This window comes from Rhineura floridana, chromosome 1 (assembly GCF_030035675.1).
Source record: "Rhineura floridana isolate rRhiFlo1 chromosome 1, rRhiFlo1.hap2, whole genome shotgun sequence".
Lineage (NCBI taxonomy): Eukaryota > Metazoa > Chordata > Lepidosauria > Squamata > Rhineuridae > Rhineura > Rhineura floridana.
Genome location: NC_084480.1, coordinates 123,902,472 through 123,929,437, shown reverse-complemented (window position 1 = coordinate 123,929,437; position 26,966 = coordinate 123,902,472).

Sequence of the window (26,966 nt, the reverse complement as noted above, 5' to 3'; positions counted from 1 at the left end):
TAGGTAGCCAGTGCAACTCTTTCAGCAGTGGGGTGACATGCTGGTGATACCCTGCCCCAGTGAGCAGTCTCGCTGAGGCACTTTGCGCCAGGTGCAGCTTCTTGACCAACCTCAAGGGTAGCCTCACACAGAGCACATTACAGTAATCCAGACTGGTGGTTACCAGTGCATGGACAACAGTGGACAATCTATCCTGGTCCAGAAACTGCCACAGCTGTCTTACTAGCTGAAGCTGGTAAAAGGTACCCCTACCCACAGAGGTCACCTGGGCCTCTAGCGAGGAAGATGGATCCAGGAACACTCCCAGACTATGGACCTGCTCTTTCAGAGGGAGTATGACCCCATCCAAAGCAGGCAACTGACCAATTATCTGAACTTGGGAACCATCAACCCACAGTGTCTCTGTCTTGCTAGAATTCAGAGTTAGTTTGTGGGCCCTCATCCAGCCCACCACCGAGTCCAGGAAGCACTCCAGAGCTTGCATTGTCTCTCCTGATTCAGATGTTACAGAGAAATTGAGCTAGGTATCATCAGCGTACTAGTGACACCTTGCCCCAAATCTCCTGATGACTGTTCCCAAGGGCTTCATATAGATATTAAACAACATGGGGGACCAGATAGTACCCTGTGGCACCCCACAGCACAACTGCTAGGGGGTGAAAGACAATCACACAATGCCATTCTCTGAAAATGACCCTGAAGATAGGATCAGAACCATTCTAAAACAGTGCCTCCAATACCCATCTCACCAAGTCAGCCCAGAAGGATACCATGGTCAATGGTATCAAAAGCCACCAAGAGATCAAGTAAGAATAACAGGGTCACACTCCCCCTGTCTTTCTTCCAATAAAGGTCATCCATCAGGGTGACCAAGGCCAATTCAGTCCCGTAACTAGGCCTGAACCCAGACTGGAATGGGTTAAGATAATCTGTTTCATCCAAGAGTACTTGCAATTGCTGTGCCACAACCGTCTCAGGGATAGTTGTCGCAAACCAATAGGTCCAGGGTGGGCTTTTTCAGGAGCTGTTAGATCACCACCTCTTTCAGGGTGGCTAGAACTACTCTTTCCCACAATGATGCATTGACCACATCCTGGATCCACTCAGTCAAACCCCCTCAGCAAGCTTTAATGATGCAAGAAGGGCAAGGGACAAGAGGACACGTTGATGGCCGAATTGTTGCAAGCACCTCATTCACGTCATCAGGCTGCATGAACCGTAACCATTTCCAAGATTTTGCAGCAGACGTTGCACTAGACACCTCACTAGGGACTACAGTAGATGTGGATGAGGCATCAAGATCGCTATGGAGGCGAGCAATATTACCCTCAAAGTTGTTTGCAAACAATTCACAGTGGGCCTCCGAAGGGTCTAAAACTCCATTTCCTGGAGTTGATGTCAACAGACCCCTGACAATATGGAAAAGCTCCACTGGACGGCTACTTGAGAATGTGATGGGGGCAGAGAAGTGGGCCTTCTTCACCGCTGCACAGTAGGCACAGTTATGATATTTACTCGTGTCTGATCAGCATCACAGCATGCATTTCACCACTTGTGCTCTAGCCATTGTCCAGCCTGTTTCATTGCCCTTTGCTCACTGGTGTACCAAGGTGCAAACTGGGCTCCACCCTATATTTGTCATGTGCAGTGCTTTTTCCATTCCACTTCCACCAAAAACTGTTATTTGACTCTGTGGCAAAATCATGTAACTTATGTTATCATTCCATTATTCCACCCCATTCATTTCAAAGTTTACAGCAAAAAATGTTACACCAGCCTACCTGACCCAGGCTCAGCTACCTGTAATCTTGGTCCATGTTAGGGATCAGCAACTATGTCCATTTCTGTTTCTCTCACTTTCTGATTTTTCAAGTCTTAAATTCAATTTTCTACATTTCTATATCAGTTTGTGAATGTTTATTGAAAAGTAGGACTGTGCTCTGTGTTCACCCAAGGCCCAAGCTGAATTGGGCCTCTCTGGAGATCAATCCGTGGTTGTCAGGGAGTGGGGCATAAGACAGGAAGAACAGGCAGGCAGAGAGGGGGAAAAAGGCCAATACCTACCTCGGATCACCAGCTGTGTCTTCCAGGAGAACATAAGAACACAAGAAGAGCCTGCTAGATCAGGCCAGTGGCCCATGTAGTCCAGCATCCTGTTCTCACAGTGGCCAACCAGGTGCCTGGGGGAAGCCCGCAAGCAGGACCTGAGTGCAAGAACACCGTCCCCTCCTGAGGCTTCCGGCAACTGGTTTTCAGAAACATGCTGCCTCTGACTAGGGTGGCAGAGCACAGCCAACATGGCTAGTCTGCCTGCCACCTCCCCACCCCCAGCAGGATCAAATCCTCGGTGATTCTGCATGTAAGGGGGATGCTGTGCAAGTCGCTTTCCTAAAGGAAAGTCACTTGTTCAGTATCACCGGAGCAGAATTTCCCCCACACGCACACTGATCAGCTGGTTCAGCAGAGAGGTGGATTCTGCATAGTGCAGATGATGCTCTGCAAATGGTGCTGTGCACAGCCCTATTTAAGAACCCTTATGAAAATTCATGTGCATGTTAGATCAAATTATTTCTAATATACAAATAGTTGTATGCAATTTTGCCTAATATGTATATTGTTGCAAAGGAATCTTCCCTAACATAATGCATTTTTAAATGTTACTTTCCTAATAAATGCATTTTTTAAAATTTAACTTGTAGACTGCTTTAAATTGCAAGAAATCTCAATGAAGTTTACATTTCAACAAAAATTAATATAAATTCCACTTTCACTACAGCTACTACTCTGATAATAATAATCCACATTTTAAATACCATAATTTAACAATAAATCTCTAAACAATGTGCATAAGTAAAATAAAAAAGTAATCATGTACAAAACAAAAAAACAACAAAATACAGCAATATAATATGACATAATTATAATATATATCTAAAAATTCACATGAGTATTACAAAAAGAATTCCTACATCTAGTAATGCAAATTTACACATATATTAACCTGGTATATACATTTCTGTACATGTCACTTGGCTCGAAAACTGCAGAGAAGTGTAAATTTCAAAGGATGACTGTTTCAATTCAGACATTGTTTTGGAAAGTGCAAGTTTGGTAAGTTTGCCTTTAAATGTGAATGGAATTAAATATTTACCCCATTCCTAGTATCAGCCTTCTTCTTCTGGGCTTGAGCCACAGGTGAACCTCCTCCAGAGCTGGCTGAGCACCTTGTGGGATTGTAGTGCCTTGTTCTGTCCTGAGAACATTAACACAAACAGAAATATGGATTTAAAGGAGTGTGCACACATCTTTCATAGCTGTCTGTAAAATAAGTATATTTACTGGAAAGTGTTCAGCTGTTCCACACTTTGTTAAAACTTTTGAATTCTCGTCATTGTGAAATAAATATCATTTGTTTAAATATTGTTATGTTGTTGCTCTTTTAATGATAGATTTGGTTTGCCTTCACCAGGGACTGAGCCGTTAGTGTGGTAGACTTTGCCTTGTGGAACTCTGTACCTGGTAGAGGTTTGGCAGGAACCATCTCTGTCTTCTTTCAGTTGTATTTTGAAAACCATTTTGTTGCGCACCACCCTAACCTCTGAACGGTGTGAGACTTCTAGGGGTGCCTGCACTTACCTTCAGGGCCGGCCCCAGGCATGCTGGGGCCCTTGGGCATGAGCTTACCCTGGGCCCCAGCATGTGCACATGTGTGTGCATGTGTGTGAGGGGCCCCATGCCCACATCTACCTGTCTCCACTTCACTTCCCCCAATGCCCCCCACCTACCTGTCTCCCTTTCTCCTTACCCTGGAGCTACAGGGGCCCCAAGGGGCCCCTGCACCCCCCTTCTGTGATCTGCTGCAACAGCTGCGGATTGCAGGACAGGAGCTTCCGCCTGCCCACCATTCCCTCACCCCATCTATCTGTCTCCTGTCTTTTAGCATTGCCATTAACCAAGATGGCGGACACAATTTCCCTAAGGGGATGAAACCTCTGCCACCATCTTGGTTGATGGCATGCTTGCGTGCTACGTGCGCGCATCTCTGCCATCAACCAAGATGGCAGCAGGGGCCTCAGCACCTTAGGGAAACCTCAGTTGCCATCTTCATTAAGGGCAATGCTAAAAGGCAGGAGACAGGTAGGTGGGGTGAGGGAATGGTGGGCAGGCAGAAACTCCTGCCCTGCAAAATGCGGCTGTTGCTGCGGATTGTGGAAGGGGAGCGGAGGGGCCCATCAGGGGCCCCTGTAGCTCCAGGGGCGCTCGGGCCAGTGCCCCACCTGGCCGCCCTTAGAACCCGCCCTGGTTCCCTTGGAAAGGTCAGCGGAGACCTCTCTGATGTCTTCTGGTGTATTTCTGAGAGTTGGTTTATTTGCACATATTCACAGCCTGAGCATAAGATGGAGGGGTTCAAAGCATTAACAGTCCAAGATAGGCTTGTAGGGAGGTACCCCAAAGCCATGGAGCAGAGAGCAGGCCTCTCTGTGTGTCTCCCTAGTTTCCAGTTTCTCCAGACTAGACTAAAAACACAAGCTTCTCCTTGGTTCCAGGATGGGGGGGGGAGGAAGGCCCTCTCTCCTGAAAATAGTTCTAATAATAACAGGATCTCTCTGGCCCAAAATCTATTCACCTTGTCAGACCCATTAGCTCACTTGGCCACTCTATTAGATCAACAAAGGAAACTAGTCTGACCAGTAGAGCAGGTTTCTTGCTTGCATATCCCACCTTCAGATGCAAGATCACAGGCTTGAGGGGAATATCTCAACCCTCAGTCCCATAAGGTGTTTTAATGTTTTTAAAGCATTTTTTTAAAAAAAGATATATTTGATTATTTTTTTAAAAAAAGATGTTTTAAAGATGTTTTGTTTTAATATGTTTTTAAGGATTTTTTTTGTAATATATTTTAAAGTCTACTTTTATGATGTTTTAGATTGTTTTTAGCACTTTTGTTTGTCACCCTGGGCTCCTACTGGGAAGAAGAGCAGGATATAAATCTAATAAATAAATAAATAATAACAATATTGTTTAGACAGGCCTTTGCTATTTGAATTTTCTCTTTTTAACCAATCTGTATTTATTGATGTTTGATGCTTTAAAATGTTTATGGTTTTTTTTTGCCAATTTTATTTTTGTGTATTGTGTTCCACCTTGATATATTCTTATGAAAGTGAGAATTATAAATACATAAGTAAAATAAAAATACATAAATAAATAAGTGTTGTTTTTTTTTAAAAAAATCACATTTTTATCAGCCGCAAGAAATAGAGGTTGTAGGGATTCCCCCCCCTTTGTAAATGTAACTTTAGAAGTTATGCCAACTGCCCTCTGAAGTTCTTGTCATGTCAGCATCCTCGGTGAACACAGCTACTGTACCGTATAAAATAATTGTGTTATATGGCAGATAAAACAAGGATATATGCATCAGATTATAAATAACTTAATTTTCCACAGGAATTTTATATCTTAATCTGCTGGACTATCACTTTCACTTAGACTCTGAAACAAAATTATGTTATTGTATTCCTGGGTATAATTCAATAACTCACCCATAAGGAAATGTCAGGTCACATTTGCCACAATTCAGGGGCCATTAAGCGAGATCGGAAGGTCATTCTGTTTGAGCATTGTAAATGAACCTGTCCAAGAAAGTTTTGGTTAGGGACAACCAAGGACTAATTAAATAATCAGTTTGCCCAGCCATCCTCAATAGCAATGTGATGCCTGTTGCTGGGAGTCCTTTGAAGTTTGGAATACAATACAGCATACATGCAAAAACGTATTTCCTTTTGATCACATGACTCTATGAAAAATGACACTAAAATGGGAAGGGGCTGTGAGAACTGTATCCAGTGATCATCCGCGCACACTGATTACTTGCATTGTAGTGTACTTGCATATACTATGCTGGGTGCTGGCTTTGCTTGAAAAAAAAAGACTTGCACAGAATGCAAGACCAAACCATTAACACTCACCAGAATAATTCTTTATTGCTTCCAATCCAAAGCTTGGATTTTTGTAGAATATGTGTCTGCCTCCCTTGCATTTTCAGAGGTTCTTTGAAAAAGTCTGCTGCCATTTCTTCCGTGTTGTCCATTGAAAGCACCCCAGTGCTTTCACTCATGCATTTTCTGCTCACAGGCACAATGTATGATGTATGGTCTAGTGGCTGCATAAACATTTAGTCTGTGTTTTTGCTCTAGGCTACACTCTGTTGTAGGTTTTGTACACTTCAGGGTTAATGCTTTAGGGAGAAACTATTTTTACTCCAGGTGCAGCTCCCTTGAGTGGAAGCTTTTTGCTTTCCTCCCTTACTATGTGCCATAATGACAGCCTGCACTATTAAGATAGCTGTTATGCAGCTTTTCTATGTGGGTCTCCTGTATCCCCACCCATCATCCTCTCTTGTTTGTGTGCAGGTTATTCATGTTCTTGATAACAAGACACGTGCACTGTGCAGAGTGAGAGGGCTGGTTAGAGATAGAGTAGCCATTCCCCATAATGACCTATTGTGTTTCCTATGTGCATAACTGTGGGGAGAGGAAGAAATAGGGGGGCTATATGTGAAAACTGCATCTACAGGTGGTATAGGGACATCCCCATAGCTATTCTCATAAAAGGATATACTTCTCCAGGACACAGCTTAGACCGTGATTCTTTTTGATGATGAGATAGTTTGGAATGGAGAAAAATTAAAATATCAATATCAAGAGAATAGAGCTGGTTTGATGTGAAGCAGCTAAAATACTCAATAATTGCCTCTTCTCTTGCCAACCTGTCCTGTCCCTAGGATAAGAATGAATGGCCCATCACTGTGTTCCACTTAGGGTGGAGGCACAATTGAAAACGATAAAAGATAAGGCCTTCTCAGTGGCTGGACCAATATTGTGGAACCCCTTGTCCCATAATGCTCAGGTGGCTCTCACCCTGTTTGCCATTCACTGGCTGGTGAAGACATTTTTATTCCAGCAAGCTTTTGCAGGCTACGTTCTCCTGTTTTATTTGAATCAGGGGTGGGGAACCTGTGGACCTCAAGATGTTGTTGGACTCCACCTTCCATCAGCCTCACTCAGAACGGAGGGAGTTGTAATATAAAATCTGGAAGGCCACAGATCAGTCAGTCAGTCAGTCAGTCAATTTTTATTACGGTCGATGACCAAGAATAGAAGTATACAAAAATATACCAATATACAAAATAAAATTATAAAACACAGTACGTGGGTGCTAATATATTAGTTTTCTGAAGTTAATAGTTTCCTGATGTTAATAGCTGCAGCACAAAACTTAGCTACAAATTCAGTTATGTGAGGTGAATGGTCCGCAAGAAGGTACTCAACATAGACAGCTTCACTTCTTCCAAGTAAGTGGGTAATTAAAGGTTTAATTAGTTGGCTTCTAGATTCCTTATAATATTCACAATGGAGTAAAACATGTGCTAACGTCTCTATCACACCTTTACCACAAGGGCACTTTCTGTCAGAACCCCGCTTTGCACCTGGGACTTACCGGGTTGCGGGGCGTGTTTGCGGCCCGGGTGAATCCTGAGCCTCCATGTCTGGAGAGGGCAAGCGCGCCGGACTGGGGTGACGCAGTCACGGCGTGCTTCTAGAGGGGGCGGGGCATACGAGCTTATTTAAGCTCGCGCTATCCACCCCCTCTCCCTCTTCATAATTGTGGCACCCGCCCTACCCTCCCTCTGCTGCAGTGTGAAGAGAGGAAGAATGACGGCGTGGGACAGACGGAGCTACTGAACAGCGAGGGACAGAGAGCGGCAGCCATTTTCTGGCCGCATGGTCGATGCTTGGGCCTGATCAGCCCATTTAAGGTTGCAGCCATGAGGGCAACGACTGTTAATGCTTCTGTGTGGCTGCAGGTGGCCTGGTGGTGAGGCCTGGCCAAGTTAAGCAAGATTACACAAACATCCTCCCCCCTATACAGGGAAGAAGGAGTGGATGTTAAACAAGGATTACAACCACATACATTTAGGCAGTTAAAGGGAGAGAGAGAGAGAGAGAGAGAGAGAGACGCATCCCTGTGGGTTGCTGATTTCTCCCCCCCCCATAAAAGGGGAAGGGGGTGAAGGTAATATAAGAGTACCACTTAGATATATTGAACATTCATATTAAATATTAAATAATTAATGATAAATAGATATGAACCCAATGCCTCCTAAGAAGGAGAGAGTTGGGCCAAAAGGGGCATGTGCCTAGCCAGCAGGCCTCGTTAAAAGGGCCTAGCAGGCAGGAAGCGTCTGGGCTGATAATGGTAAAAGAAAGAAACACATTTATATATAAAGTAAAATACAATAAACATATCAAGCTAACAAACATGCTATATATGTATTTGGCAACCCCTTGCTGCCTAGGCCTTTGGGCATTTAAAACCACACACAAACCCTTAGCCCAGGGCAGATTATGGGAGAAAAGGTGGTTTAGTGTAGTGGTTAGGGTGTTGGACTGCGACCCAGGAGACCAGGGTTCGAGTCTCCCCAACTGCTGTGAGGTGCATTGGGTGACCTTGGGCCAGTTACTGCAGGCTCAGAGCAAATTATGGGAGGAGGCTGTGTTATAACAAGATTCTTTACACTTTCCACTTTTTACAACAAGCCAGTAAGACAGCTGCACAGGCTTTTCGAGCCTGCCAACACAGGCCCTATTTCCCCCTTTGATTGCCAAGGCTGGGTGTGAGTTCAGCCTAGGTAGGGGGCGCCACACAGTGAGGGATGTGGGTGAGGCCCTGGCAGCCTCTATTGGCAATTGTGCAGGGCTCTTTGATTAGGCTTACAGTTTTTTCCTAGACCCGGGCCTATATTAGGTTGCAGGTACTTTATTCTATTAATTTATTACATGGTGGCTGTTGGGGGATACGGAGCTCTTGGCTAAGCTTCCGACTTCTTGCTAGGCCCAAGAATATATTAGGTTGAGGTAATTAATTCTATTATCATTACATTATATGGTGGCCTTGGTGGGGCCGGGTGAGCCTTCTGGGACTTTGTGCCTGTCCTGTTTAGATACTAGTGGTGTGCACAGATGACAAGGTTTTGCTAGAAAATGTCTAAATCTCCATAACTTAGTTGACAGTGATCCTTTTTCAAGTGTCAGTGCCACGCTAATTGTTACCTCTGAGACAGAAGTTGCATTTATTTGAATTTAGTCTCGTATCAAAAACAAAGCATATGGCATTTGTTGTATTAAAGAAGGACATGCAAACTTCTGCATGGAATTGCAGGTCTAGCAGATTATAATGTGGCTTGATGGGAGGATAGGAATAACAAGGAAAGCCAGACTGCTTATAAGGCTCTTATCCTAATTCCAGGATCTTAGACTTTACTAAAGCAGGGGCTGCCTTGACAGGATTTTAGATTCCTGTTGACATAGAGGCTGCCTTTTAAGTTCCAGGCAGACTCTTTACCCTTTCCTGATGATTTTGTAACAACAACAACAACGACAAAAAACAACCTTCTTTGTTAGGATTTCTGATATCATTTACCTGCAGTCATATATAGCATGCAACTTTTATATTGGCACTTCTATTTTGATATCAGTTACTTGAAATCAATGCAGCATGCACATTTTGCATTTGAACATTTATTATTATGGTTGTTTGGAAACCCACTAGGAGAAAGCTGCAGTGGGTCCAAATATTGGTGACAGCAGCATATCCTCAGTCTCTGTGCTTTAGGGGAACTGGATTAGCTGCCATGGAATAGTAGTTGGTAAAGTGTACTTACTCATAAATGATTTACTTCCTTTCTTTGCAGAAGGATATGCACAGCAGTGAGATATTAGGCCGGAGGCCTTCAAGGGGGTAAGAGGAAGCCCCCAGCTTAAGCTGCTCAGGGACATGTGTCCCTCCCCAGTTAGACTTGAGGTACTACGAACTTCGCTTACTGGCTACCCGGTTTAAAGGGAGGTTTGTCTGTGTTATGGTGTTTTTCTTTTGGTTTCCCGATCCCAGATTCCAACTACTGGCTGGCCTTCAGAGCATAAAGTCTTAAATCTGTCGTAGTTATGGCCCTAGGATGCAGAGGGCATATTACACCTGATTCACCACCAGTCCTGTTTAAGGGGTCAGGCAGTGATGGGTTTATACTGGGTAGTCTGGGATAGTGCGCTGCATTTCATTCAACATGGTGCACTGTGAGGCGTCCTTCCCTGGCTCTCCCTGTCAGGTTCCTACCTGCGCATGGCTACTGCCTGTCACTAGGCACCACCAGGGACTCCACCAGTCCGGACTGTCCTTTTTATTGTTTCTCTCCCCGCTCTAGCACAGATCTCAACAGATCCCCCTGCTAGGCAACCACCAGTCACGTCCTAATACTAGTATTCCCAGAGACTCTGAATACTGGTATTGTAATTCTCTTCACCGCTGCCACCATTTGTTACAGTTCCCCTTCAGCCTTGGTCATTACCTTACCCTCCCTTCTGGTCTGTGAAACCCCAGCCAAGGATCAGGCCTTTGGTAAACCAAATTAAGTATTTATTAAAGATAACAAAGCTAACAAGATTAACAAGATTTCTTCTTAAGGCACATAAGCATATGGTTTTACTCAATACTAATCCGAACTCCACCCCCCTCCTTCTCCACTCTCTCCTGGCAAACAACTCTCTAAACCCCACCAAGCAACCCACTCAGTTCACCTCCCCCACCCCTACTCTCACTCTTCCTTTTATACGTTCAGCCATTTTAAACACTCAGCCAATCATCTAGCATTCTACTGCCCGTTCACTCCCCCTCCTCTTTCACTCCACTTACCATGTATCTTCTAAACAATAACACTTACCATATATACATTAATATAGGAACATCACATTCCCCCCCCCCTTAAAACAACGGCAGAGTATTATTCCTGTTCCAGGATTTATACGTCGCGTTAACAAATAAAAGTCTCTATGGGGAAAATGTCTTTCTTTGTTCCTCAGTCTGGTCACGTCACTGCAGTCCCAGCCACTTGCCTGGAAAGTCCATCGGCCAGTACATTGTCCTTGCCTTTTATGAACTGGAAGTCCACTTGATAGTCCTGTAGGGCCCAGGACCACCTCTGCAGCATAGTGTTATGGTTTTTCATAGTCTGCAACCATAACAAGGCCCGATGATCCATAGTCACTGTGAATCTTCGTCCCCACACGTATGGGCGCAACTTGTTCAGTCCCCACACGACCGCTAGGCACTCCTTCTGGACCGACGAATAGTTTTTCTCCCTCGGCGTCAGCTTGCGACTCAGGTACGCCACTGGATGTCTGGTGCCTTCTCTCTCCTGTAGCAAGACGACTCCCAGCGCGAGGTCCGACGCATCTGTAGCCACGATGAATGGTTTCTCATAGTCTGGTGCTATTAATATGGGTCCTTGGCACAAGGCTTGCTTCAGTAGATCAAAAGCCTTCTGACATTCATCTGTCCATACCACATGCTCAGAACACTTCTTCTTTGTTAATTCATGCAAGGGGGTTGCTATTTCCCCAAAATTTCTCACAAACTTCCTATAAAATCCAGCCACACCCAGAAATGCCCTTACTTGTTTTTTGGTTAAGGGGATCGGCCACGCTTGTATTGCCTCCACCTTGCTCCATAAGGGGGTGATTTTCCCACTCTCCACCTTATGTCCTAAATAGATTACTTCCTTTAGTCCAAACTGGCATTTCTTAGCTTTTATTGTGAGGCCTACTTTTCTTAAAGCCTCCAATACTGTTGTCAGGTGTTGGACGTGCTCAGGCACCAACTTGCTAAAAATGGCCACGTCATCGATATAGGCCACTGCAAAATCTGACATGCCTCGCAACACAGTATTGATTAGTCTCTGAAATGAACTTGGTGAGTTCCTTAGTCCCATGGGTAAGGTCACAAACTCATATAACCCATCTGGTGTACTGAAGGCAGTTTTGGCTCTGGATTGCTCATCTAGTTCCATTTGCCAAAATCCTTTACAGAGATCTAGTGTAGAGATAATGGTTGCTGCCCCCAATAACTCTAACATTGCGTCTACCCTAGGCATAGGATACGCATCTGGGACAGTAATTTTATTGATTAGCCGATAATCAATGCAAAACCTTGTCGTTCCATCTTTTTTCGGAACCAGGACAATACTTGAGGCCCAGGGACTGATGGATTCCCTGATCACTCCTAATTCCAGCATATCTTCCACCTCCTTTTTGATCTCATTCAAAACTTTCCCATTCACACGGTACGGAACAGATCTGATTGGGGCATGATCTCCAGTATCAATGGAATGTATAACTATACTGGTTCGGCCAGGTTTGTTGCTAAAGAGATTCCTATAGGTTTTCAAAACTCTCAGAATCTCTTCTTTTACTTCCTCCTTCACCTCCTCTGACCATTCCACTTGATCTACCCCTCCTTTGTCTTTGCTTTCCTGTACCAAAACTGGAAGTTTAGGCCCACTTCCCTCAGGGAATAAGGTAACTTGCAACACCTGTACATCCCTGGTATGGTAAGGCTTCAACATATTTACATGAACCACTTTGCTTTTGTTTAATTGGTCTGTGGTGATTACATACGTCACTGTGTCAAGCCTTTCTCTGATGGTATATGGTCCTTCCCAGTTAGCCTGTAATTTGTCATGTTTCCTGGGTATGAACGCCATAACCATATCTCCCACATCATACACACGTTCCCTGGCTGTTCTGTCATACCAGTGTCAGGCCCAGGATGCGACTCAGGAACCAGACCAGAGGTTGTAGTTAATTCGTGTTTTATTAGAGTAATGTCCAACAAAGACTGCGCTTTCTCATGAAGCAATACAGGGATACAGGTCCTGCGACATTGGGAGAAAGTTGACAGAGCAAGGGGCTGCTTCCCACCTGTTCTTTAAGAAGGGGCTAAACGGGCGCGCAACCTTTCGCTCCTCCTTAACTCCCCCTCAGGTACTGCCCGCCTTCCCCCCCTTCTCTCCTGTCTTTTCAACCGTCTGCGTGTGAGTGGTGAGGGGGGAGGCATCACCTCCTCCTCTTCTGAAGTGTCCGATTCCCCTATGGGTGATAAAGGAGGAGCTGAGGGTAAACCATCTCTCCGCCTTTCTGCTGTGATCAGCCCTCCCTCTTGCTCTGAGCTGCGGAGAAGGGAGGGCCTGGGAATGTCTGGGGGGGATTCTAAAACTTCAAGGCTCTCAGGCTCCCCGTTGCTAGGCGACCCTATCTCTGGCATGTCCTCTGTTTCGGCTTCGCTCCACAGAGGGTAAGTTCCTCCCTCCTCCCTCTGCCAGCCATTTGAATCCTCTTCTGACAACCCCCCAGGAGCCCAGCTCATCCTTCCGACAACCAGTAACGTTGCTTCTCCTGTGCTTGACTCAAATTCTTTTCCACCACCTCCATCATTGATGTTAATTTATTGCGGAATTCCAATACAAAATCTACTACAGATGTTTTGTACTCTCGCAGGGTTCCTTCCCATGATTTTTTTAATAGTTCCAAAGGTCCCCTCACTTTTCTAGTGAACATGAGTTCAAAGTGTGGGAAGCCTGTTGACTCTTGAGGGACTTCTCTGTATGCAAATAAGAAGCATCCCAACCGTTCATCCCAGTCTTGTGGGTGATCTTGAACATAGCTTCTGATCATGCCCTTCAAAACGCCATTGAATCTCTCTGTTAACCCATTAGTGGCGGGATGGTAAGTAGTGGTCTTTAGATGTTTTAGACCACAACATTTCCACATACATTGCATCACTTCTCCCACGAATACACTGCCTTGATCCGTCAGCACTTCATGAGGGAAACCCAGCCTCATAAAGATTTTTAATAAAGCCTCTGCCACTACAGGGGCTTCTACAGATCTTAGTGCTTCTGCGTCTGGGTACCTGGTGGCAAAATCCACCACCACCACTAGATATTTCTTGCCATGCCTTGTGGGTTTGGAAAAAGGGCCCACCAAATCTATTCCCACTCTATAAAAGGGTTGTCCAATTATAGGAAGGGGCTTTAAGGGTGCCTTAGTCTTTACTCCACTTTTTCCCACCTTTTGGCATATTCCACAAGATAGACAATGTTGTTTTACATCTTTGGAGATGTTTGGCCAATAATAGTGTGCCGCCAATCTCCTCTTGGTCTTTTTTATTCCCAGATGTCCTGCACATGGGACATCGTGGGCTACCTCTAGCAATCTGGTTCTGTATTTGCTAGGTACTATCAATTGCTTCACTGGTTCACATTCATCCTTTCTCTCAGCGGGCATCCACAGTCTATATAAAATCCCATTCTCACACACAACTTGATTCCTCAGTTTGTCAGTGAAAGGAATCTGTTGGGTCAGAGCTTGTTCCTTTATCTGCTTCAAACTTATATCTTTATGCAGCTCTTCCCTGAATTGATCTGCTTCTTCCCCAGAGACCACTTGATACAGTTTGTCTCCTTCAGCAGGCCTGCTAGTGGTTGCTATGGTGACCTGAGGCTGGTTAACAGATTCCACCCTGTTTGTTTCAGCCGCCCTTAATATGGCTTCTTTTTCTCTGCCAATTTGCTGTCTGGTCACTACATATATCTTTCCTTGAGCTCCCATTACATCTCTTCCCAGTATTACTGGTTCTTGTTGCTGGGCATTAATGCCTACTTTATATTTGCCCTCTCGGCCTCTCCAAGTCATTTCCACCAGGGCCACAGGCAAACTTTCTGGTTAACCCCTCACTCCTTGGATAGTCACAGTTTCCTGAGGTAATATTACCTCAGATTTTATTAAATCTGACCTCATTAATGTCTGAGCGGCACCAGTATCAAGCAATGCCCAATAATTTGCCCCTTGTACACTCACTTCCTCTCTCAGACTTGAATCAAGGTCTGTTACTTCTGTCCAGTTTATCTGGCAGAACTGAACCTTTTTTGCTGTTTCTAAAGCCTTGGGCTCTGTTTTCACTGCCCTTGTCTGAGCAGGATTACTAATGGGGTTGGCAACCTCACATTGAAAACGTAGGTGCCCCGGTCTACCACATTTGTAGCATAATTTCTCCTCACTTTTAGGGTACACAGATCCACTCTGGGGTGTCCTGTGCCCTTCAGATTTTACTGGGGGACTCACTCGCTGTGGTACCACATCCCTTCTGCCAGCGTTATATGGTCTGGGTTTAAAATCTTTTGATGTTTTCCCCACCCAGCCAGTTCTGTTGGAGGCGAAGTGATCCACCATCTCTGCGGCCTCCTGCACCGATGTAGGGGAACGGTCTTTGACCAGGAGCCTTATTTCTGGTGGTAACTGATGGTATAATTGATCCAGTATCATGAGGTTTTTCACCTCCTCCACAGACTGAGCTTTTGCACTTGTCAGCCATTTCCCAATTATGTCCATCAGTTTTGCCCCCAGCTCCACGAAAGACCTCCCTGTCTGTATCTGGCAGTTTCTGAAAAGCTTTCTAAAATGATCAGGCCCCAGTCTGAATCTTTTAAACACTGCTTCTTTGAATTCAGCATAGGTGACGGGCCTGTCTGAGGGGAAATATTGGTATACCTCAGCCAATTCCCCTTTAATCAGGTTTGATAAATACTGCATGTATTTATCTTCAGGTAGCCCCCACAACTGAGCTGCTTTTTCAAAGGTGCTGAGGTAAATTTGAGGATCTTGACCAGGGTCATAGACAGCAAAGTCCTTTGGAGTAATTTTTATTTCTGCTCCATCTCTGTCTTTCCTTGTCTCCTCAGAGTGAAATTTCTCTCTATCAAATTTTAACTTTTCTACTTGTAATTCAGCATCCAATGCTCGTTGCTTCTCCCTCTCCTCAAACCCCAATCTCATTCTCTCAATTTCCAACTCCCTCTGTTTTTCCTTCTCTGCACCTTCCATCCTCAATCTCTCAGCTTCTAACTCTCGCTGTTTATCTTTTTCCTCAGCCTCAAAGACCCGCTGCTTTTCTTTCTCAACAGCCTCCCTCCTCAATCTCTCAGCTTCCAACTCCCTCTGCTTGTCTTTCCCATCAGCTTCCATCCTCATTCTCTCAGTTTCCATCCTCAACTTCTCTCTCAAATACTCTATATAAGCGGGATTGCTTAAATATCCTTCTGGGGTCTCTTCCCTGACAGGTTGTTTTTGCTGGGCAGTTGCAAATCCTATAAGTGCTACCCTCAATTCATCTACCCCTTTACCCTCGTGAGGTAAATTGAATGTTATGCACTTCTCCACCAGCTCCTCTCTTTTCATTTTTATGTATTTAGCCATGGTGTTTGAGTTCACTCACTCTTTGCCACACACTCTTTGCCAGTCACTCTCACAAGAAATCTTGTTTTGTTGTTTCTGTTTGCCACACCACTGTTCTGGATTCTCTAGTATTCGTATCTGGATTCTCTGTTGTTCGTATCCCACCGCTACTGCCACCACATGTGAGGCGTCCTTCCCTGGCTCTCCCTGTCAGGTTCCTACCTGCGCGTGGCTACTGCCTGTCACTAGGCACCACCAGGGACTCCACCAGTCCGGACTGTCCTTTTTTATTGTTTCTCTCCCTGCTCTAGCACAGATCTCAACAGATCCCCCTGCTAGGCAACCACCAGTCACGTCCTAATACTAGTATTCCCAGAGACTCTGAATACTGGTATTGTAATTCTCTTCACCGCTGCCACCATTTGTTACAGTTCCCCTTCAGCCTTGGTCATTACCTTACCCTCCCTTCTGGTCTGTGAAACCCAGCCAAGGATCAGGCCTTTGGTAAACCAAATTAAGTATTTATTAAAGATAACAAAGCTAACAAGATTAACAAGATTTCTTCTTAAGGCACATAAGCATATGGTTTTACTCAATACTAATCCGAACTCCACCCCCCTCCTTCTCCACTCTCTCCTGGCAAACAACTCTCTAAACCCCACCAAGCAACCCACTCAATTCACCTCCCCCACCCCCACTCTCACTCTTCCTTTTATACTGTCAGACATTTTAAACATTCAGCCAATCATCTAGCATTCTACTGCCCATTCACTCCCCCTCCTCTTTCACTCCACTTACCATGTATCTTCTAAACAACAACACTTACCATATATACATTAATATAGGAACATCACATGCATGCCTATGATAGAGATGCCTTATGCATTTTTATGTGGCAGAGCATTATCTATGGACTGCTATATTTCTCACATGGAGTGCTTCAGCTCCTTCTGGGAGGGGCAGTCATGGCCTCCAACTCCCAACTGGCCTTCATGGCCTACAATCTTCAGTCTGTTTTAGTTATGGCGGTAATTGCCAGGGACAGAGTGTAAAGATGTACAGTTGGGCAGAGTTCTTGGCCCCTTCCTGGCCACCCCAGTTGGGTAGGGCCTTAAAAGGCAGTGGGCAAATTACGCCTGATTCACAACCAGTCTTATTTAAGGGGTCAGGCAGTAACGGGTTCATACCTGATAGTCTAGGAACGGTGCTCTATGCTTCATTTAACATGGTGCGCACAGTTGTCAGAGCATTGCCTATGGACTGCTATATTTCTCGCATGGAGTGCTTCAGATCCTTCTGGTAGGGGGCAGTCAGGAGACAAGTGGAATCAGAAACAGTGGGGCACTATCTGTATGATGGGCTGTTCATCGGTAGGGCAGATTTTGGGGTGCATGTTAGCACCTGAGGTCACAGCTTATAGTATGGATATGTAACTGGGGTGTTCCCTTGAAAACTGGGAATATGGAGGATCCTGTCCCATTGTTCACCTTTCTGGGTATCAAGATTGGCTCTTTGCCAGTGCTCTGTCACGGAACCAGATGGAGAGATTTCGCCACCTGGCGCCGTGGGCCAAGGCTTAGCCGGACGTGGTCCCGCCAGATCTGTGGGAGATTGGCAACTTGAGTCAGAGAGAGCGATAAGCCTGTCCATTGCGCCCAGTACTATGGCCAGCTACCAGAGAGCAGGTAGGGAGCTATTGGCTTTCAGGGTAGAAAGGGGTTACGTACAGTAGTGGCCCATCCCAGTGGAACACCTCATAGAGTTTTGTGTGGAAGGCAGGAGGAAGGGCCTTGCCGTTAAGACTATTTGAGGTAAGCTCTCTGGCCTATCCTTTTTGGCCAAGTCCCGAGGTTTGCGGGACTTTTCTGATGACTTCTGACTTCGTAAGATGTTGGAAGGCTGGGCAAGGGAACACCCCGCCACTTCTGATCCTCGCTCCCCTATTCACCCAGAACTTTTGCTAGGGCTCTTGTCCCAATTTGAACGTATATGTTCATCGTCTTTTGAGGCCCTGCTTTTTCATGCGGCCGCACTTACACTGTTCTTCGGAGCTTTTAGGATCAGTGAGGTGCTGGCGGGGTCCAGGACTGACCTATCCTCCCGTGCCCCTTTTGCTGTCTGACTTTAGTTGGAGGGACGGACAGGCTACCCTCCAGCTGCGCTGGTCAAAGACTGATCAGCGCAGGAGGGGACGTATGGTGGCGCTTTCCCCCTCACAGCTGCACGAAATTTGCCCTGTAGCCGCATTAACCAAGTTCTTAACAGTCCGTGGACAACAGCCTGGATACTTATTTGTACATAAGGATGGCCTCCCCCTTTCTAGATTTCAGTTTTGGGCGGTTACTAGGTTAGCCCTTGGGCATATGGGACTCGATCGTTTGGGACACATTCTTTTCATATTGGCGCAGCGTCTACGGCTGCCTGCTTGGGTTTTTCCCAAGGCCAGTTACAGTCCCTGGGCAGATGGCGTTCTACAGCCTATAGGTCTTATATTCGGCCTTTTCGAGGGGTTCCAAAAACCAGTTTGTGACTTGTTTCTGTCACTGTTATGAGTTTCCATTGTTTGTTTTGACAGGCCACTGGAAGGGAGATGAAAGAGTGCACATCCTCCTCTGTGGCCATAGTATGGTCTTTTGGGCAGGCCGCAGGGCGGCAAAGTCGCGTTTGGGCACGCAGCTTGGGCTTAGCCGGTGGGCTACTGTGCAATGGCTGGGCCGCTGTGGGATGTGCTGGGACGGGCTCCTTCCAGTGCTCTTCCAGACGGCAGTAGTTCGGAATGCGCCACAGTTTTTGGTCATTCACCTGGGTGGGAATGACCTTGGCATGTTGAAGGGTAGAGCCCTTATTGAACAGGCGACTGCTGACTTCTGGGCCATTATGCAGCGTTGGCCGGGGGTACACTTGATTTGGTCCGATATTTTACCCCGTAGACAATGGAATTGTATGGGTGACCCTAGGGGGATAAATAGGACCCGCAAAAATGTAAATAGGCAGCTCCGTCTCACTCTGTCGGACTCTGGTGGTTTTGTCATTCACCATCCAGAGATAAGGTGCAGTAAGGTTGAGCTATATCGGTCAGATGGCGTTCATATGACCGATGTAGGTAATGATATCCTCTTAGAAGACCTGCAGAGGGGCTTGAAGGACATCTTGTTTGAATGTGGGGTAAAGGGTGACTAAATAGAGGTTTGTCCCCTTTCTGTGGCGAGGAAGTGCGGGAAAGGTTGAAGGTGAAGGGCAGCTAGGTGACACCTTTAGGCACCTTTGGAGGTGATAGGCGGTTCTGGAGGCCTGCAGCTCCGGGTTTTATGGCCCGAGGGCAGGATACGGGTCGCCTTTGGGGCCAACAGGTCTCATCCACCCAGAGTTTCAGGGCACCGGGGGGCAGTGATGCAGGTTGGCCTCCCTACGCACAATTGGAGTGTGGTCAGGGCAAGGGATTGACAGATTGCACCCCTTTGCCCGACAGGGGTTTGGGTCGCCCGAATAGCTGCAAGCAGGCTTTGCCTGACTCACCAGTTGAATCCCGCACTTATGTTCCCCTTTGCAGGTTCATTATCATAATATGAAATTGGTTTAATAAAGTGGCCCGTTGTTTAACCCATCATATTGTGTCTGCATCTTATTTCACCCCTGGGTCGCAACCCCGCTTTGCACCCGGGACTTACCAGGTTGCGGGGCGTGTTTGCAGCCCGGGTGAATCCTGAGCCTCCATGTCTGGAGAGGGCAAGCACGCCAGACTGGGGTGATGCAGTGATGGCACACTTCTAGAGGGGGCGGGGCATATGAGCTTATTTAAGCTCGTGCTATCCGCCCCCTCTCCCTCTTCATAATTGTGGCACCCGCCCTACCCTCCCTCTGCTGCAGTGTGATTCATTTGGTCGCCTCTGGGGCCGAATAGGAATTTTTGGCTTGCCTGCGTTTTAGCCGGCAAGTTTCTTTTGCCTACTCCATACTGTGGTTAGCAGGAAGGGCATTCAGAGTTAGTACGGGTGTTTTTTCCTGTGGTTATTAGGTTGATTTGGCTGTTTGAATTTAATATTTAATGGTCGCTTTATTGAGGAAGTGCGGGAAAGGTTGAAGGTGAAGGGCAGCTAGGTGACACCTTTAGGCACCTTTGGAGGTGATAGGTGGTTCCGGAGGCCTGCAGCTCCGGGTTTTACGGCCCGAGGGCAGGATACGGGTCGCCTTTGGGGCCAACAGGTCTCATCCACCCGGAGTTTCAGGGCACCGGGGGGCGGTGACGCAGGTTGGCCTCCCTACGCACAATTGGAGTGTGGTCAGGGCAAGGGGTTGACAGATTGCACCCCTTTGCCCGACAGGGGTTTGGGTCGCCCGAATAGCTGCAAGCAGGCTTTGCCTGACTCACCAGTTGAATCCCGCACTTATGTTCCCCTTTGCAGGTTCATTATCATAATATGAAATTGGTTTAATAAAGTGGCCCGTTGTTTAACCCATCATATTGTGTCTGCGTCTTATTTCACCCCTGGGTTGCAATAAGGTGTTTTGTTATATCTGCCAACCAAAATTGCAGAGGGTAAACAGTTTAATCTTGCCCTCATAAAAGCCTTACGATGTTTGGGTAAAGGTAAGTTGGATATATATGGCATAGGATATTGAGGGTTAGCATTATATATATGTTTTTTGACGAGGACCAGATGTTGTTGAAGATCGATGTCTTTAATTCGTAAAGAAATGTGCTGTTTGGCTTTCGTATAACCCATTGTTAGAATTATGGAAAGTGAAAAACCAAGATTGGATAATTTATCCATAATCATCCTTTCCCATGGAGAATAAAATTTGTCTTGTAATATGTGAGGGGCCAAACCTATTGGGTTAAACAGTAACTTGAGCCAGGTGTTAATTCTGAGTAACCATACTCGGGATTCTATAGAGGGAAGTCCCGCTTCCATTCTTAGAATGAAACTAGGGATACAGGTGGGAATTGCAAATATGGCTCTGAGAAAGGTATTTTGAACCGCTTCCAACGGAGTAAATTTCTCACCAGTTGTAACTTGAGAGCCATATAACAATTGGGGGATTATTTTCGCTTTAAAAACTTTTATAGCAGCAGTGGGAATTTGACCTCCTTTATTATAATAAAAGGACAATAAGGCCTTCATAGTTCTTTTTGCGTTAGTAACTGCTTGTTTCATATGTGAAGACCATGAACCAGAAGCTTGGAAAGACAAACCTAAATATTTAAATACTCTAACTTGTTCGATTAAGTGATCATTTATCCTCCAAGTATGTTTTGGTCTTTTATTAGAAAAAATCATTATCTTAGTTTTTTCATAATTTATCAACAGAGATTCTTCCTGACAGAATGAAGTGAGGGCAGATAACAGTCGTCGGAGACCAATAGAAGTTCGTGATATTAGCACAATATCGTCAGCATACAACAATATTGGTCTAGGATATGTCATTAATGATGGAGGATGTGATGTAATTGATGTCTATCTACAATTGGATTTATATATAAATTAAATAATAACGGAGCAAGAATACATCTTTGCTTGACCGCTTTGAAGGTGGGTATGGGGTCTGTTATTTGACCTTTATTGTTGCATCTGACTCGAAGAAATGTGTTATTATATAGTGCTCGAATAAGGGTCAATAGTCGGATGTCAATATTACATTCGATTAGCTTATTCCATAGTCATTCTCTTAGGACAGAATTGAAAGTTGTTTTTAAGTCGATGAATGCTGTATATAGCACGCTTCTCGATTCGCTCTTATATTTATTAATAAAATGTTGCAGGACTAATGCATGGTCGATAGTTGAGCATCCTGTCCGAAATCCCACTTGCTCTGGAGCCAATATTTCGTTTTGTTCTATCCATAAAGTTAATTTATTATATAAATGAGCCGAATATAATTTACAAACAATATTTAGAAGACTTATTGGTCTGAAATTGGCCGGATCGTGCAACAAGCCTTTTTTATGGATTGGCACAATAATTGCCATGCCCCAATCACTGGGTATATGCATTGAGAGATCTATATGGGTGAATAAGGCTGCAAGCAAGGGTGCCCACCAATCGATATTAGATTTGAATAGTTCTGCAGGGATGTTATCCGAACCTGGGGCTTTGTTAGTTTTTAGCTTATTTATGAGATCTGAGATTTCATTTATCGAGACAGGATCCCATTTAGGGATATCATGTGTAGGGTCTGCAAGATCTACCTGACTGCTGTCATGTTCATATATTTTAGTGAAACAAATCTCCCATTGTTAGGGGGGAACATGGCAGCCCATATTTGGCAAAGAGGTTGGCCAATTACATGCAATGATTTTCCAAAACAAATTGGAATTTTTCAGATGGGAGGCATGTAAAAGCCGTTGCCAAGTTTCATGGAGTCCTAGTATCTTTTTATTTTTTATTAGACATCTAAAATGGTTTCTTTCTTCACAATATGCTTGCAAAGCACGTGGTTCTTGATTCAATTTAAACGCCTTGGATTTTGATATTAATATTTTTTTTCCCTGAACACATTCCTTATCAAACCATGATTTTGATTTAGATATTACTTTATTTGATTTAGATTTAACATTTGATATCATTAGTCTTTGCACTAGGGTCATTAATTGTTGGAAAGAATGAAAGGCAACAGAAGGCTGGGAGGATACCTGTATTGCATCCTTTAAAGCAAGGAAGTCTAAAGAATCCAGCGTTTCATTTATTTCATTCGCAAGCTTAGGGATCCACTTGACCTTTCCCGGATAGACTTCATATACTGTCCTAGGATAGGTCTGGGGATCAATTTGAACTGGGAAGTCTCCACAATTTAAAGTCATCGTGATGGGGGAATGATCGCTTTCTGGTCTGTCAACACATTTGAAAGAGGAGATCAAATAATATAGTTCTTGGGAAACAATCCCTAAATCAATTACTGAGGCACCTCTGCTCAATAAGAACGTATATTCCCCTTCTCTATCCTCAATAGTGCGACCATTCAATATAATTAGATTTAATTCAACCGTCATTTGTACTAGACAAAGACCAGCATATGTAATTTATTTATTTATTTATTTTATTACATTTCTAGACCGCCCTATAGCAATAAGCTCCCAGGGCGGTGAACAGCATAATAAAACAGATTAAAATACAAGCGGATGTAAATACAATACAGTACACAATAAAACATAATTAAAATTCCAAATTTAAATTCAATTTTAAAATTTTTAAAATGCCTGGGCAAAGAGGTAGGTCTTTACCTGGCGCCGAAAAGATAACAGAGAAGGCGCCAGGCGTATCTCGTCAGGGAGGGCGTTCCATAGTTCGGGGGCCACCACCAAGAAGGCCCTAGCTCTAGTTGTCGTTCTCCGTGCCGCCTTATGCGTTGGGACATGGAGAAAGGCCTTCGACGTCGAGCGCAGTGACCGGGTAGTTACATAGTGGGAGAGGCGTTCCGCCAGGTATTGCGGTCCGATGCTGTTAAGGGCTTTATAGGTAAGAACCAACACTTTGAATCTGGCCTGGAAACATATAGGTAGCCAGTGCAGCTGGGCCAGAACAGGTGTTATATGATCAAATTTTTTAGTCCCAGTAAGGACTCTGGCCGCAGCATTCTGCACCAGCTGAAGTTTCTGAACCGTCTTCAGAGGTAACCCTACATAGAGTGCATTACAGTAGTCCAATCTAGAGGTTACCAGAGCATGGATAACTGTGGCGAGGTTCTCCCTCTCCAGATAGGGTCGTAGTTGGGCTACCAGCCGAAGCTGGTAGAACGCATTCCGTGCCACCGAGGCTACTTGAGCCTCCAGTGACAGGAGCGGATCTAATGAGACCCCCAAACTATGGACCTGCTCCTTTAGGGGGAGTGTAACCCCATCTAGGGCAGGTCGGACATCATCCATCTGGGCAGAGAGCCCCCCCACCAACAGCATCTCAGTCTTGTCAGGATTGAGTCTCAGTTTGTTAGCTCTCATCCAGTCCATTATCGCGGCCAGGCAGCGGTTTAGTACATTAACAGCCTCACCTGAGGAAGATGAAAAGGAGAAGTAGAGCTGCATATCATCAGCATATTGCTGGAAACGCACTCCAAATCTCCTAATGACCTCACCCAGCGGCTTCATATAGATATTAAAGAGCATGGGGGACAGAACTGAACCCTGTGGGGCCCCATATTGGAGTATCCAGGGGTTCGAGTAATGCTCCCCAAGCATCAACTTCTGGAGACGATTCTCGAGGTAGGAGCACAGCCACTGCCAAGCAGTGCCTCCAACTCCTAAGTCCGCAAGACGTCCCAGAAGGATACCATGGTCGATGGTATCAAAAGCCGCTGAGAGATCAAGGAGAACCAACAGAGTTACACTCCCTCTGTCTTTCTCCCGACAGAGGTCATCATACAGGGCGACCAAGGCTGTTTCTGTACCAAACCCCGGCCGAAAGCCCGATTGACATGGATCCAGATAATCAGTTTCATCCAAGAGAGCCTGGAGCTGGTGAGCGACCACACGCTCTAAGACCTTGCCCAGGAACGGAACATTTGCTACCGGTCTATAGTTGTCAAAATTTTCAGGGTCCAAGGAGGGTTTCTTTAGGAGCGGTCTCACCACTGCCTGTTTCAGGCAGGGTGGTACCACTCCCTCTCGTAGGGAGGCATTGATCACCTCCTTGGCCCATCCGGCTGTTCCGTTCCTGCTAGCTTTTATTAGCCACAAGGGGCAAGGATCCAGAGCAGAAGTGGTCGCCCGCACCTGTCCAAGCACCTTGTCCACATCCTCGAGCTATACCAACTGAAACTCATCCAATAAAACAGGACAAGACTGTGCTCTGGACACCTCATTAGGCTCAAGTGCTACAATATTGGAGTCAAGGTCCCGGCGGATGTTCGTGATCTTATCTTGGAAGTGTCTCGCAAACTCATTACAGCGGGCTATTGATGGTATTATTGCGTTCTGAGGCCCAGAGTGTAAAAGTCCCCGAACAACTTTATAAAGTTCCGCTGGGCGGTTAGAAGATGACTGAATGGAGGCAGCAAAGTACTGCTTCTTCGCTGCCCTCACCGCCTTCACATAGAGCTTGGTAGAGACCTTCACAAGTGCAAGACCACAGCCATCGGGAGTTCGTCTCCATTTGCACTCAAGCCTTCTCCTTTCTTGCTTCATCACTCTTAGCTCCGGGGTGAACCACGGAGCCACTTGAGCTCTGCAGAGGAGAGGGCGCACCGGGGCGATCGTGTCAACTGCCCGGGTCATTTCCGTATTCCACAAATTGACCAGGGTTTCGACAGGAGCATCAGTTTTATCAGCCGGAAAACTCCCCAGAGCCTTCTGAAAGCCTTCAGGATTCATTAGTCTCCGGGGACGGACCATCTTAATTGGTCCTCCACCCTTGCAGAGGGGAGAAAACATTGTGAGCCTACACCTCAATAGGCGATGATCTGACCATGACAGAGGAATAGATGTAAAATCCCTTACTCCCAGATCACCATCCCCTGTTCCAGTAGCAAAAATTAAGTCTAGAGTGTGTCCCGAAATATGCGTAGGGCCAGTAACAAATTGAGACAGCCCCACGGCTGTCATGGAGGCCATGAAGTCCTGAGCCGCCCCAGACAAAGTGGTCTCAGCATGAATGTTGAGATTCCCCAATACCAAAAATTTGGGGGATCGCAACACCAGACTCGAGACCACTTCCGTCAGCTCAGTTAGGGAGGCTGTTGGGCAGCAGGGTGGACGGTACACCAACAGTATTCCCAGTCTGTCTCGCTGGCCCAACGTAATATGAAGACACTCCAGACCATTAGCTACCTGGATAGGGTGCCTAACAAGAGGGATGGAACTTCTATGGACCACAGCGATTCCCCCTCCCCGACCCTCGGATCTACCCAGATGCTGAACCGAGTACTCAGGTGGGCACAGCTGGGAGAGATTGATGCCATGATCTTTCGATTGCCTGGTAGGTATAATATTAGAGCCATCTGGAAGAGGAACCATTTGATGGAATTTGGCGAATAGGGCCTCGTCAGTTGGGCCCATTCTAACGTTGAAATCGCCTAATAAAATGAGCTTTGCTTCAGGGTATAGTGATGTTAAATTTTGCAAATAGTTTTCGAGGTTACTTATCTTTTTAACATCCGATTGTTTATCTTTCTTTGGGGGTAGATATACATTGACCAGTAAAAGGGAGTGGTGTTTTAGTTTTAAATTTACAGCTACAGCCAGATCTGATAAGGGCTTGAGAGTGGTAATTGTGGCATGTATCATAGTGGAAATCAATATGCAAATACCTCCCTTTGGTCGACAACCCTTATTACTACGCATCGCCTTGATTTGATAAGCCGTATACCCATCCAACCCAAGCTCATTTGTCATCCAAGTTTCCTGAAAAAATAAAATATGGTAGCATTTTAAAAAAGAGACATACTCCAGGTCCGCGAATCTATTTCCCCAACCCGTGATATTCCAGGAGAGGAACTTTAAGATGTAAGTAGCTGGCTTAGGTCGTTGTCAGTTATCTTTTCGTATATGAAGGTTTAATTTTGTAGCGGGAGAGTTTGTTTGTCTTGGTGGCAGAGGAATTGCTGACATTGACTTCCGACTTTCATCCTGTACTTTGTCTCTTTCCATGTTTGTATTTAATGGTAAATTGGAAGTTGTAAAGGTCACCGGATCCAAGACAATAATAGGACTAGTCACATTCGTAGTTGAATTTTCTCTTGTGTTTTTCATCTCTTTTAAAGTAGATCGCAATTTGTCTAATTTATTTATAATTTCATCTTTGACCTCCACTGATAGCGTGAGAAACGTATCAAGGAGCATATGTTCCTCAGGTAAAAATTGGATATCATCACAAATTTGCTTATTAGTAGCATCTTCTTGATGGTCAATCTGAT